The sequence below is a fragment of the Saccoglossus kowalevskii genome, chromosome 19 (genome assembly GCF_978046115.1).
Source record: "Saccoglossus kowalevskii chromosome 19, keSacKowa6.1, whole genome shotgun sequence".
In the NCBI taxonomy this organism is placed as follows: Eukaryota; Metazoa; Hemichordata; class Enteropneusta; family Harrimaniidae; genus Saccoglossus; species Saccoglossus kowalevskii.
This window is the reverse complement of record NC_140659.1, coordinates 7,768,075-7,790,421: the sequence shown is the minus strand read 5'-3', so window position 1 is coordinate 7,790,421 and position 22,347 is coordinate 7,768,075. Positions and strand designations below refer to the sequence as shown.

Here is a 22,347-nt window from a genome sequence, read left to right as displayed (position 1 = left end):
CAAAGCCAAAAACATATTCTCCGACTGTTGTCTCAGTTGGTCTCCCATGCAGATACTAACCACGACCGATTGATCTTTACTTTTATTATCGGTCAATCACCTGACCACTTATCTATTAGAATCATTTGAAATTTATTGAAATTGGAGACCATTAAATGTTTGCCAATGTTTCAAAATTCCACGTGTTTCGGGAGGAACTACGATATTCAAACGGCATTTTACGAAATATTTATTTACTTTTCCGAACATTTAACTCCAGGTCTTGATAATGTAACACCATAGGTAACATTTCCATGTAAATCTGACAACTTTGCACTAGTTTTTCACAACTTTGTGAGCACTTTGTTTATCCTCTTACAATTAGACAGTGGTTCAATCTGCGAACATAAATGATATTTTTAGACTTTTACATATTTAAAAAAAAATTACTGCGGGGTTCTATATGAAATTACTTAAGGGAAATATACACGCATATCTAACAACTTTCCAATCGCTTTTCAAGTTTTAAGCTGTTTGTTTGTACCTTTTACGGATGGCTCATATGACAGGTTGCTAACATCGAAGGCTTTACATGGTTTTTATTCGTTTTTAATACTTTATAACGGTAGGATTCGATATAGCAACAATTTAGGTCAAATAAACACGCAAATCTACAAACTATGCAATCGCTTTGATTAAATTTGCATGCTTTTTTTTCTGCTTTAGAACAAATAGGGCAGACTGCAAAAACTGTGTTTTCATTAAAAATACAAGCATTTTTTTAAATTTTCTATGAACTGGAAATTTTATAAAAATTTCCACAAATTCTGTTATTAAATGTTTGACATTAGAGTATGAAATAATGCTCTAAAATTGCGTAAGTGTAATTTCAATGTGTAAGGCAAAGCCAAAAAAATATTCCCCGACTGTTGTCTCAGTTGGTCTCCCATGCATGTACTAACCGCGCCCGTTTGATCTTTACCTTTATTATCGGTTGATCACCTGACCACTCACCTATGAGAATCATTTGAAATTTATTGAAATTGGAGACCATTAAATGTTTGCCAATGTTTCAAAATTCCACGTGTTTCGGGAGCAACTACGATATTCAAACGGCATTTTACAAAATATTTATTTACTTTTACGAACATTTAACTCCAGGTCTCGGTAATGTAACACCATAGGTAACATTTCTATGTAAATCTGACAACTTTGCACTAGCTTTTCACAACTTTGTAAGCACTTTGTTTATCCTCTTACACTTGGACAGTGGTACAATCTGCGAACATAAATGATATTTTTAGACTTTTACATATTTTAAAAAAATTTACTGCGGGGTTCTATATGAAATTACTTCGGGGAAATATACACGCATATCTAACAACTTTTCAATCGCTTTTCAAGTTTTAAGCTGTTTGTTTGTACCTTTTACGGCTGGCTCATATTACAGGTTGCTAACATCGAAGGCTTTGCATGGTTTTTATTTGTTTTTCATACTTTATAACGGCAGGGTTCGATATAGCAACAATTTAATATGAAAACCACTCGGGCATATCACGGACTACATAAAATTACACTTTGGGAGTCCTACACAGATACCCCTTGGGAGAAAGAGGATTAATCATTGGTAACGACTTCGGTAATATACCGATGAACAATATGGAATCGTTTTTGTCGCAAGTAAATGACGCAATGGGTAAGACGTACACTATTATTGTTCGAAATAGTATGAGGTTATTCAGAAAAAAACAAGGGAATTTGAGTCTGTGCGCATCTACAGCGAAGGTATCACTTACAGCGCCCGGCGGTAAACTACTATTTTAGCCGACCCTTTTTTTACCAGCGTCTTAAAAATAGTGTAAATTACTGATATTTATGTTTTCCTACCTTCGGCCACCGTCCCTCAACAGGTGTTGAGGGACGGTGCTTCGGCACATATTCTCCGTAAAAACCTTAGTTTCCATTGATCGACCGTACATAAACAAAAAAATGTAGCGCTCACTGCCATAGGTTACAGAGCTAGGCGTATAATAAATCATTAGGTTATGTTAGTACAGTTATTATAATTTATTTGTTTTTGTTAATTTTCGTCGCCATTACACGTCATGGTTGAACTCATCGAAAATGTCAAAATACTGTGGGACATCATATTGTCATGTGTATGCAAATAACTATGCAAATCATATAAAATGCATAACTAAATTTTAATCTCGCCGCCTAATAAAATCTAATACAATCTACACGTTTCCTATTTACAGCAATAATATATTACCTTGTAATTCAATTTCTCAGGGAGCAATGATTGGCATTGATATTAAACAAAATGAAGACGAGCAAGTTATAACTTACTCACATGCTACTTTTGGTAACTTTTTTTCGAATTTGCTGACTCGATTAAACTGAGAATATGGAGCAGATTTCAATATGGAAAAAATTCGTATATACACAAAGTATGTCATAAAAAGACCACAGTATATCAAGATTGGATTTCAGAGAACATGTGAACAAGTCGTATACCTGAGTATACGTGAGTATCCATTATATATTTGATAATTTGGTGAAAACAAATCTTATGCGGTATAAAGTAATAAGTGTGTGTACGTATTAAGTAAGAACTACTTCTCCGTCGGTTCCGTATATATGATTCATGTTTTCAAATAGCATGTTTCTCAATTAAATCAGCACGAAAAATAAATACCAATCTCTAATCAAGTATTATTTTATGCTTGCGCTGTTAAAGTATGAGCATTTTTGAACCAGGATTCAATGAATTCGATGTTGTCATGTACTTGATCTGTTAAAAAGACTACATATATTGATTATGGAAATGTTAACCGATGCTCAAAAAAAATATTCTTGGAAATAATGTTTCGTGGTAGTAAAATAACAATGGACATTTTAACTCATGTGAATAACAACATTGTACCGCTTAAATACTGTGTGTTTAGATTTCTCTGTGGGGCATTACGTCTGTAGCACATCAAACCTGCTATGAATGTATGTATATACAATATTTTGGATCTACTAACTTATTTTTTCGTGTACAGATTGTTTGGATTTGAAGATACATTTAAATAAATTGGAGGTGTTTTGATGTCACGAACCAGAACATCTAAGCATAAAATGGAACTGAGAACAATTTAAAGATGTTATGAACAAATCTGGATTTGCTGTGGAAAAGAGAAGTGGAGTGACGATCAACAGAGTTTTGGTGTAGCTTTGATGAAAAAATTGTAAACATAAATTATTGCATTTATCTATCTTCATCATTACACACTATACCAATACCAATACACATACGAATTTCGAAGGGTGGGTTTGTAATTTCATATCCCTCTGTACCATAAACGTTCATTCTTTGCTTCATATTTCATGAATGCAATGGTTTATCGAATAGATGTAAAATGACCCACTGCTAGCGATCTTTTTTTTTTGTTCCTATTCGTACTTTTGGCTTTGTCAGTTTTCATTCAAATTTGGTGCATATATTTTACATGAAAACCAACGAGTATGGTATTCCTGTCAACATGGCTTTTGTATATTACGAGAAAGCATTGGACTCCATACAACACAAGGTTGTGTTTGATGCCTTAAAACGACATTGCTTATCCTCTACCCCTGAGTTTTGACAGTGACAATGATAGTGACAGTTTGGGTCTATTCGTGCTAGTTCTCTTTCAACCAGTATAAATTAATGAATACCTCACAATCGTTATCTTCGCCACTATTTAAACCTTTGGAAATTATACTAAAAATAGCAGTTCTCATTGCATGCTCATACTAGCAATTTTTTTGTATTTTCTCCCTCAGTAAATGCATATTAATCGGATATTCACCCACCGGTTTACATAAACTAGATGAGATGTATCTATCCAAATCTAGCATTGGTTTATTCAATAACATTTGTTGGTTAAAATAAACGTATACAGATGTTAATAACCTTTTATTTTACGAAATAATTTGATAAACTTTTCAAAAAAAATAAACTTAGTGATCATTAATTCAAACTGTAAACTAATTGGGCCGGCAATCATAATGTTCCAGCTTTGCTATCAATATACCCAATACTAGTCACTTGGTACATTGGTATTATTAGTCAGAGTTATTAATTACCTGGTTTGCATAATAATCATTTTTCAGCTTTACCATTCATATCTAAAGTACTTCTCATCACATTTTAATGAATCGTGATACTTAAATACTCAATGCAAAAACAATGCATCGCTGTTTTTAGTTTTGGGTTTATATTTAAATAATAAATAATGTGAGAGTAGTATCACGATGTGTTTTCATGAACAACAGACCGATAGCCTGATGACCATGGGTTATTTATTTTATCACAACAAACAGACATCCACATGCACAATTACATCTACTCTCACACCCGCTCTTCCACATAATAACAACACCTATATTTGAAGTATACATTATCTTATTTTATGTATTATAACACATTACTCACTAGCATACAAACAGTGTTAGCTTAAAACCCAGGGAAATACACACAGTAGATGTTACTTTCAGCCACGGATATACTTTTTAGTAACCGTGTTCTAGCGTGAATCACTAAATTTATCGAGTATACTTATTTTTGAAAAGAATTAAGAAATTCTCAAACGCAAGTTATTTTACTACTCACCAGATAAAAATTTTAGAGTGCCGTGGATGTGACTGAAATTATTACAAACATTCTATTCATTAGTCACTCAGCTTAGAGCATTTTTGGTGAGTATCGGCGTGACATGCTTGGAAATGCTCACCGCGTAGAACGTGCGCATATTCTTTATTTATTTCGGTTGACTGGAGTTCCCTCAACCACAAAGGCAAGAACGGGCGGGACCGAATCACTGAAGCGAGCGCCAATGTGTTATGCGAAGTATCGTTGCACAGTAGTTTCATTGATGTCATCCATTTTGTTTGTATACCATCACTATCCACTTGGCGAGCAATTTACCATGTATTGACCATTTTTATTCAATGTCGCGTGACCAAGTCCCAACCAATCATGGCATGCGTAACAACAGTCTTAATTTGCATAATAATTCACTTTTCCTCACAACATCTTTTTTAATAATTAATTATCATATTATAATAAAACTTGATACATAGGTGTCCTGGAACAATACAAAAATTTATTTAGTTTGGAGTTGAAATCTATGCACAATATTTTCCCATTTTATAAAAATCCATTATAACATTTCAATAAGATTTGGTAAATAAGAGCCTGGGAACAATGCATTAGTTTTAAATTGAAATTTGGGCAAGGTAATTGCCGAATTTGCAAAATGACCACTACGCTTCATTGAAATTTGGTACATAGATACTTACGTCCATAGACGTGATTAGTTTAATAAAAAAAAACAAGCATATTGATTATCTAATTATTATTAGCCAATTTACGTTATCCTGAATCTGTGTTAGAGGAGATCTGGAATAAATTAGACTGGAAACCACGGATCAAATTATTTTAAGTGTTATAAACTTCAATAATGTGGATCATATTGTATTCACGTTGTCTCAAATAGCAGATAATTAGTAGTTACCATGATTCATTTGTAGTGTTTACAAAGTGCAGAAAGAAATTCTTTCATAGCTTTATTTGATTGTTCTAATCTTTCAAGTGACTGACACAATCCTTGACATTAGTAATGATCATCTACCAAGTTCAGTTGAAATGACATGTATAACTGGTCAAATTGGTATAGAGGTGATACGACAGTCTATGTTGTTCCTTATTCCTACGACGTTAGAAAGCATGCAAGAGTAGCTATGGTGAAGACCACATTTTAACATTTTCATAGGAGATGTTTGACTTCTGATCGAATCACACATGTACCCACTATCTAAATATAAATTAAACCAAGCTAAAACCCTCCCTGATAAAAATCTAGTAGTACTAAAACACAAAAATTTTAGTTGTCCATAGTCATTAATATATCACTTTGAATTGGGCATTCTCTGTACTGTGAAAGATTGTATATGCTAACTGGATTTTTTCTATTCAATATGAGACAGTACTTGAATAGAAACTGCCTTTTCAATAAAATAATAGAATATAGAATTGTGAGATATGATTGACATTTTCTGCCATATGAACCACGTGTAAACCAAAAACCACAAATTTTTTGATACTTTCTAAGAACGTTCTGTGAAAACAATTTCTTCAGTGACAATATTTTATAATTTTCTTATGAGTTTTTTTTATTGGCAGCGAACTACCTGAAAAAGCAAATATATTGCCATTTCGTCCGTCCAACGAAACCTTCTCCCATTAAAATTTATTTTCCAACGTATGGCTAATATACATTTGTACATGCAAATATCTGATTATTATGCAAATATCTGATGATCAATATACATGATATCCTGTGTATGGTTATTATATAATATCTGGATTTACAACAAGCAAGATTGAAATAGTTGCACTATGTTATGTATACCAGTATAATATCCCGACAGTGTCTACATTGGTATATGTATTATATTGTATATATATATATATACAATTTGAGGGCAGTTTTGCTAATGTTGCTAATGTATAACAAAATTTGTTTTCAACTGTAATTTCTCACATTCTCTTTTACAAATACGTATTTTAATATAAATATTGATAATAGTATGTGCCAACAAATAATATCATGACTAATAATAAAACTAATAAATGATTGATCGTCAATGCTTGATTTGAGTCCATGGATGTTCCGAGAGGCTACCTTGAGCTGCTCTTTGCATTTTTTCGTTTACGAACTAAACGGGAATCCCCATGGTGGATAGAAGAATGGTATCGAAGGAAGATATCGGTTGTACATTTGAGGCAAAGACATTGGTCGATCTATGGCTGGTGGTGGTGGTTGCTGTATGCTATGATGACACCAGTTTGGCATTGCCATGTTATTTAGCCTTTGTGGATTTTGAAAAGTTTGTGAATGGTTTTGAGAATTGCTGTCATCGGCAATATTGCTTTGCAGGTTTTCACATGTTCAATTATTGGTGTTTGGCTTCTGTTGTTGTAGTACTTGTAGTACGATGCTTCACTGTTTCTTTGATGAACACTGTTGTTGTCACTAGTCAACAAAATCTGATGTTTGGCTCACTGTTATTTCTGTTGTATCTATCATCTGTCTCTTGACGTTTTGGTCTTCCTCAATTTCTTGATGAGAGCTGTGATTTTCTTGACTGATGATTGGCTTTGCTATTTCGGGAATTAGTTTATCTAGTACGACTACTATAGTTTTTTCCTGTAATTGCATTAATAAGATTAGATGCAAGGACTTTAGTTCCAATGTCATTAAGGTGAATACAATCCTGAGTATAGAATTGCCTTGATCAGTACAGTTTTCTGTGGTGTACAAAAACAATGTTCTCTTTATTTTCTATCCTGGACGGAATACTTATCTCAACATTCTTAATGACTTCACTTAGTTCTGGATTACCTCTAGGAAGGAAGCCAGAAATGATAATGATAATGTGAGCCTCAGTATAGTTTATTAGTTGAGTAATATCTTCAGCTAGAAATGTCATAACTTCCAACATGATATATAGAAGATAATATTTGTTAATCATAGTTCTAAATAACTATTAAAAATAACTAGATGTTTCGAGCAATGGCTCTTTATATTTTATATATCAAATTTATCAGTCCGAGCAGCGAGTATTAATTTATATAAACTAATATTACTCCCAACATGGTAGATAATCTACTTGTATTTCTGGTGATGAGATGGGATGAGATGGGATCCGAATCGGGTATATGCACAGTTTCTTTTAGAGTGACGCAGTCCATGCTGCAATGTTCAATAAATATATTCACAAACATAAACCATGTTGCGTAGAGTAAATATTTTTTGCTGCATATTGTTCTACTGTAATTCTAAGTCCCTGAACGATCGGTTGTTTTCCTTTCTGTCTTGCAATGTTATTTAAGAGTACTGTATTTGTCTGAGATCACACGTATATTTAAAAAGCGGTCGTTGTCGCGCCGCGCATTCGCGACATTTGTGTTGATAAACATTGATTTTCCCACAATTCAACGCGCTTTTCTAATAGAAATCACGAGTATGTGTTTTGACCAAGGCGCAACGTACACTAATTACCGCCAGTGACTCCTTTGATACCTTCCAATCACCAAGGAAAATGCATAGTTTAAGCTTAGTAACGTCTCTGGTTGAACTCGTTGAGCTGCATCAAAGTCGCCGTCTTTTGTTCATATGAGTCCCATATCTAGCGCTTACGTGGCGCGACGATCATCGCTCTTTAAATAATATTTATGTTGATCGCCATTGCATCATCGAATGAGCTTTAAAAATTCCGGGTCGACGAAACATGAATCGTCAGACCGACGTGAACAAAACACATCCGTTCACGGATTTGATCTGCTAAGTGTTATTACTTCACAGGCAACAGTGGCTTGGATCAACCACGGTTACTTTTTAGTAACCGTGGATCAATCAAGTAATATTTTTTATCGTACGGAAATTGTTAGTTTCGCGTCACATATTTACGTGTTGCTACCATTGCCAGTTGTTGTTCCTTTTTTGGCTAAGCTGCGACTTCATTTGAATAATTGACTCCGCCCACGTCTGATTATATATATACCATGTATGTCACTATTTTCCGGGGCGTATAAATCCAACATGCGCAGCCTACAGTACTGTTTTTAATCCGCCATGAGAGACTGACTGTATGTATGGATGTCGTTGAGTGTATATGTGGTTTGATCTCGTCGAAATCAATAAGGTATTTTTCACGATCATTGTATGTAGTACGACAATTGGTTTGGTGGAATCTATACAGTGATATAATGAATGCATTGAAATATAACCCTTTTTAGCTCCCATGAACAGAGCTTATTTTAGGAATCATTCTGGACGGTAATTCTCTACATTTAGCATACCATCATATTCAAGTATTCAAATTTTGACAATTTATGAAATGCTAAATACCCATATTACGATGTATTTGTTTGACAGCTAGCGATGTTTATTTATCGATAAAAACATTTATTTTAGTTCACATTTCGACATGTTTTGTTATTTTATTACAAAATGAAAACTAGACACTTCCTTAGAATTCCTGCAAGGTATTGCAGGGAAAGCATGTTGAATATTTATCGACATACACGTGTGTGTTTGTGCATAATGATGGTATATCATGTACTCAATTTCGCATTGCATAAAAAACATACTCTCATCCAACCAGCACCACGTATTCAGGCAAAGTGGTTTAATAAAAATACGAATCATATTTTTGTCAATATTTTTTTTTTATTCTAAGTCATGCTGAAACTGTTAAATAAATAAAATTTTAATTCTTATGAAAAATTACAAAAATATGCATTTGTGGCATCAATCAAACTAAAGCATAATTTTATTTTTAAAAAATATGATGAAAATATAAGTTCTAATATATACTGGTATAGACAACATGTATATACAACATGAGTGGAGTGGAGGATTATTCACTAGCTCACAAATCCATACAAAATATAGTGATCATGAATAATATAGGAAATAGTTTCCTACAGTTTAATAATAAATGCACTAAAACTCACAAATCACTGTTAGTTTCCATATGACATCGTTATTTTTCAGAAAGACATGTTTTTTCTCACGAAAAACTATCTTGAAGTGTTTTCACTTCAGTAACAATATATGGAAATTAGTTTTTACATGAGGTTCCAAGCTAGACATGGGTAACCGTGGAGAAACAGATAACTTTCAATTCCTGAGAGACGGGGACTTTGTGCCCCTTTACAGTTGATTTGTCTGTCCGAAGGGTTAGAGTCCCAGGGCCGCTGCACCTGCTGTTCCATTATGTAAGCTCTCACTGTAGGTCTAGTGCAACCAATATTATCTGGACTGTTGGCAGAAGTTAGATCTAGGTTACTTCAACCAACAATTGGTTGGTGATGATTCACCAAACAAGGTTTATTTGCACCTTGGTGGAAGGTGTACAGTTATAGTGTAGTCAAACCAAGCATAAACCAAAAGAAAGTGCTTCAAATCACTACGCCATAGTGATTTGCTCTGTGGGTGAATCAGTATGTGTAGGTAAACCTTCAGATTCATTGCTGCCATTTTGTCTGGCCATCTCAGTGATTAACTGTTTTGAAATGACACATGGATTGGGAAACATAGGAGGATAACGTTTGTCTAAACATCTACATGCCTTTGCCCAACAATCTATAACCCACAAACGTTTTCTGATATCATTTATTTACTTGATGGATATCCATTCATTCATCTATGATTTACAATTTATTATAATTAGTGATTAGATAAAAGACAACAAACTTGCAGCCATCTTTTTTTGGCCATATTACTAAACTCCAGGACTTTGACTGCATAGTAGAAAACTAGTAAATAAAATACATATTTACCTATGCTGATTAGTTTTTGTAATGCTCTTTCATATAGAAAACATAGAAGTAAATGTGACAATGGCTCAGAAAGAGAAACAATATTTTAGAACATATTGTGAAGAAATAAATACCACACTCGATGATGTAAAGGATGATTCTGTTCACTTGGAAAATGCTGAGCCATCATTGACTGATTTGAAAATGTGCTCTGATCTGATGAGTAAAGCGACCCAACACAGACTGGTGAGTCACACTGTAACACCAGAGTAAGAACCCAAAACAGATTGTAAAGTAACATGTGGTAGACTTGGTTTGGTGGCTAGGATTTCAAAAATGATCACTGAAGGAGTCGGGAAGGCAAGATGGAACATTTATAGGGGCAGACTGACATAACTGGATTAAATACTAAATATCCCGATCACAGTTAATATGCTAGCATATAAAGAGAAAGACTTGTCTGATCAGCTGAGCGTAAATTGTAATAAAGAGTCAGTGTCAGACTTCAGTGATGACCATGTGATGCAAGTCATGCCCACGGTGTATACATTGTAGTTTTCCCTCACAATGGAGATGGGGAGAGTCGCTGTGCACTGTTGAGTAAAGTTATTGTAGCAAGATCAGATCGGGAGCTCAATGCAGTAGCAGACAACAAGTAGTCAAGCAGTGACACAAAAGTCCTGGCAAAGATCAGGAATAGGTAGCCTCCATAGAGTTGGTTCCATCATAATTTACACTAAAACAGTGTCTAATATTAAGTTTACTAGGTACATAAAAGGCCTGCTTTACACATGTAACACTTGGGTATAAACCCAACACCGACAGATAAGTATACTGTAGTGGAGTAGATTAGCAACGCAACACATAAACCGGTGACAACACTGTAAACCTGGAGTAACAACCGATCACAGATTGGTGCATGCCCTAGCCCTAAAGTTTTAACCCAACACTTGTGAGTTTCCCGTAACCCGAGTACAGACTGGCATGTACACTGTAACTTGAGGGTATTAACCCAACACAGGCTGGTGAGTATAACTACAAGCCTAAAGTAGACCCCAACACTGAATGATGCATACTCTATAACGATAGAGTAGGAAGCCAGCACTAACTGGTGCATAGTCTGTAACACTGGGCTAGGAACCCAACACTGACTGGTGGGTACCCTGTAACACTAGGCTAGGAACCAAACACTTACTGGTGGGTGGGTCCCCTGTAATCCTAGAGTAGGAACCCAACACAGACTGGTGCATACTCTGTAACACTAGGCTGGAACCCAACACTGACTGATGGGTACCCTGTAACACTAGGCTAGGAACCCAAAACTGACTGATGGGTACCCTGTAACCCTAGAGTAGGAACCAAACACAGACTGGTGCATACTTTATAACGCAAGAGTAGGTACCCAGCATTGACTGGTACATAGTCTGCAACGCAAGAGTAAAAACCCAACATTGACAGGTGCATACTCTGTAACACTAGGTTAGAAACCAAACACTGACTGGTGGGTACCCTGTAATCCTAGAGCAGGAACCAAACAGAGACTGGTGCATACTCTGTAACGCTAGAGTAGGAACCCAGCATTGACTGGTACATACTATGTAATGCTAGAGTAGGAACCCATGACTGACTGGTGCATACTCTGTAATGCTTGAGTAGAAACCCAGCACTAACTGGTGCATGCTTTGTAATGCTAGACTAGGAACGCGGCACTGACTGGTGCATGCTTTGTAAGGCTAGACGATGGACCCAGCACTGACTGGAGCATACTCTGTAACGCTAGTGTGGGAACTCAACACTGACTGTAATGTACTCTGTAATGCTGGAGTAGGTACCCAGCACTAACTGGTGCACACACTGTAACGCTAGATTAGGAACCCTGCACTGACTGGTGCGCCCTCTGTAACGCTAGGGTAGGAACCCAGCACTGACTGGTGCATTCTATGTAACGCTAGGGTAGAAAACCAACACTAACTGTTGCATACGCTGTAACTCTAGGATAAGAACCCAACACTGACTAGTGCATACTCTGTAACTCTAGAGTAGGAACCCAGCACTGACTGATGTGCACCCTGTAACACTAGGTTAGGAACCAAACACTCTCTGGTGCATACTCTGTAACGGTAGTGTAGAAACCAAACACTGTCTGTTGCATACTCTGTAACGCCAGGGTAGGAACCCAACACCGACTGCTGCATACTCTGTAACTGTAGTGTAGAAATCCAGTGCTGTCTTGTGCATACTCTATAACGCTAGGATAGGTACGTAACCCAACACTGACTTGTGCATAGTCAGTAACGCTAGAGTAGAAACCTAGCACTGACTGGTGCATATTCTGTCGCGCTATACGAGGGACCCAGCACTCACTGGTGCATAATCTGTAACACTAGGCTAGGAACCCATGACTGACTGGTGCATACTCTGTAATGCTTGAGTAGAAACCCAGCACTAACTGGTGCATGCTTTGTAACGCTAGACTGGGAACCCGGCACTGACTGGTGCATACTCTGTAAGGCTAGGGTAGGAACACAGCACTCACTTGTGCATACTCTGTAACGCTAGACGATGGACCCAGCACTGACTGGAGCATACTCTGTAACGCTAGTGTAGGAACTCAACACTGACTGGTGCATACTCTGTAATGCTGGAGTAGGTACCCAGCACTAACTGGTGCACACACTGTAACGCTAAATTAGGAACCCTGCACTGACTGGTGCGCCCTCTGTAACGCTAGGGTAGGAACCCAGCACTGACTGGTGCATTCTATGTAACGCTAGGGTAGAAAACCAACACTAACTGTTGCATACTCTGTAACTCTAGGATAAGAACCCAACACTGACTAGTGCATACTCTGTAACTCTAGAGTAGGTACCCAGCACTGACTGATGTGCACCCTGTAACACTAGGTTAGGAACCAAACACTCTCTGGTGCATACTCTGTAACGCTATGGTAGGAACCCAACACTGACTGCTCCATACTCTGTAACGGTAGTGTAGAAACCCAGCACTGCCTTGTGCATATTCTGTAACGCTAGGGTAGGATACCAATACTGACTTGTGCATACTATGTAATGCTAGAGTAGGAACCCAGCACTGACTGGTGCATACTTTGTCGCACTAGACGAGAGACCCAGCACTCACTGGTGCATACTCTCTAACACTAGGCTAGGAACCAAACACTGTCTGGTGCATACTCTATAACGCTAGGATAGGAACGTAACCCAACACTGACTTGTGCATAGTCTGTAACGCTAGAGTAGAAACCTAGCACTGACTGGTGCATAGTCTGTCGCGCTAGACGAGGGACCCAGCACTCACTGGTGCATAATCTGTAACGCTAAGGTAGGAACCCTACACTGACTGGTGGATAACCTGTATCCCTAGAGTAGGAACCAAACACAGACTGGTGTATGCTCTGTAACGCTAGATTTGGAACCCAGCACTGAATGGTGCAAACTCTGTAAGGCTAGGGTAGAAACCCAGCACTGACTGGTGCATACTCTGTAACGCTAGAGTAGGAACCCTGCACTGACTGGTGTGTAATCTGTAATGCTACAGTAGGAACCCAGCACTGAGTGGTGGACACTCTGTAACGCTATAGTAGGAACCCAACACTGGCTGGTACATTCTCTGTAACGCTAGGTTAGGAACCCAGCACTGACTGGTGCATACTCTGTAACGCTAGACTAGGAACCCAGCACTGACTGGTGCACACTTTGTAACGTAAGAATAGGAACCCAACACTGGCTGGTACATACTCTCTAACGCTAGGGTAGGAACCCTGCACTGACTGGTGCGTAATCTGTAACGCTATAGTAGCAACCCAGCACTGACTGGTGCACACTCTGTAATGTTAGAATAGGAACCCAATGCTGGCTGGTACATACTCTCTAATGCTAGGGTAGGAACCCAACACTGACTGGTGCCTATTCTGTAAGGATAGGATAGGAACCCTGCACTGACTGGTGCCTACTCTGTAATGCTAGGGTACGAACCCAGCACTGAATGGTGCAAACTCTGTAAGGCTAGGATAGACACCCAGCACTGAATGGTGCATACCCTGTAATGCTAGAGTAGGAACCCAGCACTGACTGGTGCACGCTCTGTAACGCTAGGGTAGGAACCCAACACTGACTGATGCATACTCTGTAATGCTAGTGTAGGAACCCTGCACTGACTGGCGCATACTCTGTAACGCTAGGGTAGGAACTCCACACTGACTAGTGCATACTCTGTAACGTTAGAGTAGGAGCCCAACCCTAACTGCTGCATACTCTGTAACTCTAGAGTAGGAACCCTGCACTGACTGGTGCACACTCTGTAACGCTACAGTAGCAACCAAGCACTGACTGGTGCATAATCTGTAATGCTAGACGATGGACCCAGCACTGACTGGTGCGTACTCTGTAATGCTAGACGATGGACCCAGCACTGACTGGTGCATACTCTGTAACGCTAGGGTAGGAACCCAACACTGACTGGTGCATGCTCTGTAATGCTAGAGTAGGAACCCAGCACTAAATGGTGCAAACTCTGTAACGCTAGGGTAGGAACCCAACACTGACTGGTGCATGCTCTGTAATGCTAGAGTAGGAACCCAGCACTAAATGGTGCAAACTCTGTAAGGCTAGGGTAGGAACCCAGCACTGACTTGTGCATACTCTGTAACGCTAGAGTAGGAACCCAACACTGAATAGTGCAAACTCTGTTAGGCTAGGGTAGGAACACAGCACTGTGTGGCACATACTTTGTAACGTTAGGGTAGGAACCCAGCACTGACTGGTGCATACTCTGTAACGCTAGGGTAGGAACCCAACACTGACTGGTGCATGCTCTGTAATGCTAGAGTAGGAACCCAGCACTAAATGGTGCAAACTCTGTAAGGCTAGGGTAGGAACCCAACACTGACTTGTGCATACTCTGTAATGCTAGAGTAGGAACCCAACACTGAATGGTGCAAACTCTGTTAGGCTAGGGTAGGAACACAGCACTGTGTGGCACATACTTTGTAACGTTAGGGTAGGAACCCAACACTGGCTGGTGCATACTCTGTAATGCTAGGGTAGGAACCCAACACAGACTGATGCATACTCTGTAACGCTAGTGTAGGAACCCTGCACTGACTGGTGTGTAATCTGTAATGCGACAGTAGGAACCTAGCACTGAGTGGTGGACACTCTGTAACGCTATAGTAGGAACCCAACTCTGGCTGGTACATTCACTGTAATGCTAGGATAGGAACCCAGCACTGACTGGTGCATACTCTGTAACGCTAGACTAGGAACCCAGCACTGACTGGTGCACACTCTGTAACGTAAGAATAGGTACCCAAAACTGGCTGGTACATGCTCTGTAACGCTAGGGTAGGAACCCTGCATTGACTGGTGCGTAATCTGTAACGCTACAGTAGGAACCCAGCACTGACTGGTGCATACTCTGTAACGCTAGGGTAGGAACCCAACACTGACTGGTGCATTCTATGTAATGCTAGGGTAGAAAACCAACACTAACTGTTGCATACTCTGTAACTCTAGGATAAGAACCCAACACTGAGTAGTGCATACTCTGTAACTCTAGAGTAGGTACCCAGCACTGACTGATGTGCACCCTGTAACACTAGGTTAGGAACCAAACACTCTCTGGTGCATACTTTGTAACACTGTGGTTGGAACCCAACACTGACTTGTGCATACTATGTAATGCTAGAGTAGGAACACAGCACTGACTGGTGCATACTTTGTCGCACTAGACGAGGGACCCAGCACTCACTGGTGCATACTCTGTAACTCTAGGCTAGGAACCAAACACTCTCTGGTGCATACTCTGTAGCGCAATGGTAGGAACCCAACACTGACTGCTCCATACTCTGTAATGGTAGTGCAGAAACCCAGCACTGCCTTGTGCATACTCTGTAACGTTAGGGTAGGAACCCAATACTGACTTGTGCATACTATGTAACGTTAGGGTAGGAACCCAATACTGACTTGTGCATACTATGTAATGCTAGAGTATGAACCCAGCACTGACTGGTGCGTAATCTGTAACGCTACAGTAGGAACCCAGCACTGACTGGTGCATACTCTGTAACGCTAGGGTAGGAACCCAACACTGACTGGTGCATTCTATGTAACGCTAGGGTAGAAAACCAACACTCTCTGGTGCATACTCTGTAACACTATGGTAGGAACCCAACACTGACTGCTCCATACTCTGTAACGGTAATGTAGAAACCCAGCACTGACTGGTGCATACTTTGTCGCACTAGACGAGGGACCCAGCACTCACTGGTGCATACTCTGTAACTCTAGGCTAGGAACCAAACACTGTCTGGTGCATACTCTATAACGCTAGGACAGGAACGTAACCCAACACTGACTTGTGCATAGTCTGTAACACTAGAGTAGAAACCTAGCACTGACTGGTGCATACTCTGTCGCGCTAGACGAGGGACCCAGCACTCACTGGTGCATAATCTGTAACGCTAGAGTAGAAACCCAGCACCGAATGGTGCATACCCTGTAATGCTCGACGATGGACCCAGCACTGACGTTGCATACTCGGTAAAAATAGGCTAGGAACCCAGCACCGACTGGTGCATACTCTGTAATGCTAGACGATGGACCCAGCACTGACTGGTGCATACTCTGTAACGCTAGTGTAGGAACTCAACACTAACTGGTGCACACACTGTAACGCTAGATTAGGAACCCTGCACTGACTGGTGCGCACTCTGTAACGCTAGGGGAGGAACCCAGCACTGACTGGTGCATTCTATGTAATGCTAGGGTAGATAACCAAAACTAACTGTTGCATACTCTGTAACTCTAGGATAAGAACCCAACACTAACTGTTGCATACTCTGTAACTCTAGGATAAGAACCCAACACTGACTAGTGCATACTCTGTAACTCTAGAGTAGGTACCCAGCACTGACTGATGGCACCCTGTAACACGAGGTTAGGAACCAAACATTGTCTGGTGCATATTCTCTAACGCTATGGTAGGAACCCAACACTGACTGCTGCATACTCTGTAACGGTAGTGTAGAAACCCAGCACTGCCTTGTGCATACTCTGTAACGCTAGGGGAGGAACACAACACTGACTTGTGCATACTATGTAATGCTAGAGTAGGAACCCAGCACTGACTGGTGCATACTCTGACACTAGACGAGGGACCCAGCACTCACTGGTGCATACTCTGTAACACTAGGCTAGGAACCAAACACTGTCTGGTGCATACTCTGTAACGCCAGGGTAGGAACCCAACACCGACTGCTGCATACTCTGTAACTGTAGTGCAGAAATCCAGTGCTGCCTTGTGCATACTCTATAACGCTAGGATAGGTACGTAACCCAACACTCACTGGTGCATAATCTGTAATGCTAGAGTAGAAACCTAGCACTGACTGGTGCATACTCTGTCGCGCTATAAGAGGGACCCAGCACTCACTGGTGCATAATCTTTAACACTAGGCTAGGAACCCATGACTGACTGGTGCATACTCTGTAATGCTTGAGTAGAAACCCAGCACTAACTGGTGCATGCTTTGTAATGCTAGACTAGGAACCCGGCACTGACTGGTGCATACTCTGTAAGGCTAGGGTAGGAACTCAGCACTGACTTGTGCATACTCTGTAACGCTAGACGATGGACCGAGCACTGACTGGAGCATACTCTGTAACGCTAGTGTAGGAACTCAACACTGACTGGTGCATACTCTGTAATGCTGGAGTAGGTACCCAGCACTAACTGGTGCACACACTGTAACGCTAGATCAGGAAACCTGCACTGACTGGTGCGTCCTCTGTAACGCTAGGGTAGGAACCCAGCACTGACTGGTGCATTCTATGTAATGCTAGGGTAGAAAACCAACACTAACTGTTGCATACTCTGTAACTCTAGGATAAGAACCCAACACTGACTAGTGCATACTCTGTAACTCTAGAGTAGGTACCCAGCACTGACTGATGTGCACCCTGTAATACTAGGTTAGGAACCAAACACTCTCTGGTGCATTCTCTGTAACGCTATGGTAGGAACCCAACACTGACTGCTCCATACTCAGTAACGGTAGTGCAGAAACCCAGCACTGTCTGGTGCACACTCTGTAACGCTAGGGTAGGAACCCAACACCGACTGCGCATACTCTGTAACTGTAATGTAGAAATTCAGTGCTGCCTTGTGCATACTCTATAACGCTAGGATAGGAACGTAACCCAACACTGACTTGTGCATAGTCTGTAGCACTAGAGTAGAAACGTAGCACTGACTGGTGCATACTCTGTCGCGCTAGACGAGGGACCCAGCACTCACTGGTGCATAATCTGTAACGCTAGAGTAGAAACTCAGCACCGAATGGTGCATACTCTGTAACGCTCGACGATGGACCCAGCACTGACTGGTGCTTACTCAGTAAAAATAGGCTAGGAACCCATGACTGACTGGTGCATACTCTGTAATTCTTGAGAAGGAACCCAGCACTCACTGGTGCATATTCCGTAACGCTCGGGTAGGAACCCAGCACTGACTGGTGCGTACTCTGTAACACTAGGCTAGGAACCCAAACCTGATTGGTACATATTCCGTAACGCTAGGGTAGGAACCCAACAGTGACTGGCACATACTTTGTAACGCAAGGGTAGGAACCCAACACTGGCTGGTGCATACTCTGTAACGCTAGGGTAGGAACCCTGCACTGACTGGTGCATACTGTGTAACGCTAGGGTAGGAACTCAACACTGACTGGTGCATACTCTGTAACATTAGAGTGGGACCCCAACCCTGACTGGTGCTTACTCAGTAAAAATAGGCTAGGAACCCATGACTGACTGGTGCATACTCTGTAATGCTTGAGAAGGAACCCAGCACTCACGGTGCATATTCCGTAACGCTCGGGTAGGAACCCAGCACTGACTGGTGCGTACTCTGTAACACTAGGCTAGGAACCCAAACCTGATTGGTACATATTCCGTAACGCTAGGGTAGGAACCCAACAGTGACAGGTACATACTCTGTAATGCTAGGTTAGGAAACCAACACCGACTGGCACATACTTTGTAACGCAAGGGTAGGAACCCAACACTGGCTGGTGCATACTCTGTAATGCTAGTGTAGGAACCCTGCACTGACTGCTGTGTAATCTGTAACGCTATAGTTGGAATCCAGCACTATGACTGGTGCACACACTGTAACGTTAGAATAGGAACCCATCACTGGCTGTTACATACTCTGTAACGCTAGAGTAGGAACCCAATACTGGCTGGTGCACACTCTGTAACGCTAGAGTAGGAACCCAATACTGGCTGGTACATACTCTGTAACGCTAGCGTAAGAACCAAGCAATGACTGATGCATACTCTGTAACGCTAGGGTAGGAACCCAGCACTGACTGGTGCGTACTCTGTAACACTAGGCTAGGAACCCAACCCTGACTGGTACATATTCCGTAACGCTAGGGTATGAACCCAACACTGACTAGTACATACTCTGTAACGCTATGGTAGGAACCCTGCTCTGACTGGTAGGTACCCTGTAACCCTAGAGTTGAAACCAAACACAGACTGGTGTATACTCTGTAATGCTAGATTAGGAACCCAGCACTGACTGGTGCATATTCTGTAACGCAAGAGTAAAAACCTGCACTGAATGGCGCAAACTCTGTAAGGCTAGGGTAGGAATCCAGCATTGACTGATGTATACCCTGTAACGCTAGAGTAGAAACCCATCACTGACTGGTACATACTCTGTAATGCTAGAGTAGGAATCCGACACTGACTTGTACATATTCCGTAACGCTAGGGTAGGAATCCAAAAGTGACTGGTACATACTCTGTAACACTAGACTAGGAATCCAACACTGACTGCTACATATTCCGTAACGCTAGGGTGGGAACCCAACAGTGACTGGTACATACTCTGTAATGCTAGAGTAGGAACCCAACACTGACTAGTACATATTCCGCAACGCTAGTGTAGGAACCAAACAGTGACAGGTACATACTCTGTAACGCAAAGGTAGGAACCCAACACTGACTGGCACATACTTTGTAACGCTAGGGTAGGAACCCAACACTGACTGGTGCATACTCTGTAACGCTAGGCTAGAAACCCAACACTGACTGATGCATACTGTGTAACGCTAGTGTAGGAACCCTGCACTGACTGTTGTGTAATCTGTAACGCAATAGTAGGAACACAGCACTGACTGGTGCACACTCTGTAACGTTAGAATAGGAACCCAACACTGGCTGGTACATACTCTCTAACGCTAGGGTAGGAACCCAGCACTGACTGGTGCATACTGTGTAACGCTAGGGTAGGAACTCAACACTGACTGGTGCATACTCTGTAACGTTAGAGTAGGAGCCCAACCCTGACTGGTGCATACTCTGTAAGGATAGGTTAGGAACCCTGCACTGACTGGTGCATACTCTGTAATGCTAGTGTAGAAACCCTGCACTGACTGCTGTGTAATCTGTAACGCTATAGTTGGAATCCAGCACTATGACTGGTGCACACACTGTAACGTTAGAATAGGAACCCATCACTGGCTGGTACATACTCTGTAACGCTAGGCTAGGAACCCTGCACTGACTGGTGCCTAATCTGTAACGCTACAGTAGGAACCCAGCACTGACTGGTGCACACTCTGTAACGCTAGAGTAGGAACCCAATACTGGCCGGTACATACTCTGTAACGCTAGCGTAGGAACCCAGCAATGACTGATGCATACTCTGTAATGCTAGGCTAGGAACCCAGCACTGACTGGTGCGTACTCTGTAACACTAGGCTAGGAACCCAACCCTGACTGGTACATATTCCGTAACGCTAGGGTATGAACCCAACACTGACTAGTACATACTCTGTAACGCTATGGTAGGAACCCTGCACTGACTGGTGGGTACCCTGTAACCCTAGAGTAGAAACCAAACACAGACTGGTGTATACTCTGTAACGCTAGATTAGGAACCCAGCACTGACTGGTGCATATTCTATAACGCAAGAGTAAAAACCCTGCACTGAATGGTGCAAACTCTGTAACGCTCGACGATGGACCCAGCACTGACTGGTGCTTACTCAGTAAAAATAGGCAAGGAACCCATGACTGACTGGTGCATACTCTATAATGCTAGGGTAGGAACTCAGCACTGACTTGTGCATACTCTGTAACGCTAGATGATGGTCCCAGCACTGACTGGAGCATACTCTGTAACGCTAGTGAAGGAACTCAACACTGACTGGTGCATACTCTGTAATGCTGGAGTAGGTACCCAGCACTAACTGGTGCACACACTGTAACGCTAGATTAGGAAACCTGCACTGACTGGTGCGCCCTCTGTAATGCTAGGGTAGGAACCCAGCACTAACTGGTGCATTCTATGTAATGCTAGGGTAGAAAACCAACACTAACTGTTGCATACTCTGTAACTCTAGGATAAGAACCCAACACTGACTAGTGCATACTCTGTAACTCTAGAGTAGGTACCCAGCACTGACTGATGTGCACCCTGTAATACTAGGTTAGGAACCAAACACTCTCTGGTGCATACTCTGTAACGCTATGATAGGAACCCAACACTGACTGCTCCATACTCTGTAACGGTAGTGCAGAAACCCAGCACTGTCTGGTGCACACTCTGTAACGCTAGGGTAGGAACCCAACACCGACTGCGCATACTCTGTAACTGTAGTGTAGAAATCCAGTGCTGCCTTGTGCATACTCTATAACGCTAGGATATGAACGTAACCCAACACTGACTTGTGCATAGTCTGTAACACTAGAGTAGAAACCTAGCACTGACTGGTGCATACTCTGTCGGCTAGACGAGGGACCCAGCACTGACTGGTGCTTACTCAGTAAAATAGGCTAGGAACCCATGACTGACTGGTGCATACTCTGTAATGCTTGAGAAGGAACCCAGCACTCACTGGTGCATATTCCATAACGCTCGGGTAGGAACCCAGCACTGACTGGTGCGTACTCTGTAACACTAGGCTAGGAACCCAAACC

General features: G+C 41.1%; 1 protein-coding gene across 2 annotated transcripts in view; it reads left to right on the top strand.

Annotated features, from left to right (window-relative positions):
- Window positions 1-8,601: 8,601 nt before the first annotated feature.
- LOC144361661 (uncharacterized) overlaps window positions 8,602-22,347 on the top strand; it is a 113,510-nt gene continuing 99,764 nt past the window's right edge. The window contains exons 1-2 of one of the 2 annotated variants that reach the window (XM_085493675.1): window positions 8,602-8,715; window positions 10,395-10,582. The gene's annotated coding sequence lies outside the window, so the exon portion shown is untranslated. The remainder of the gene's footprint in view (window positions 8,716-10,394; window positions 10,583-22,347) is intronic. The other variant, XM_085493676.1, reaches the window with a different exon arrangement.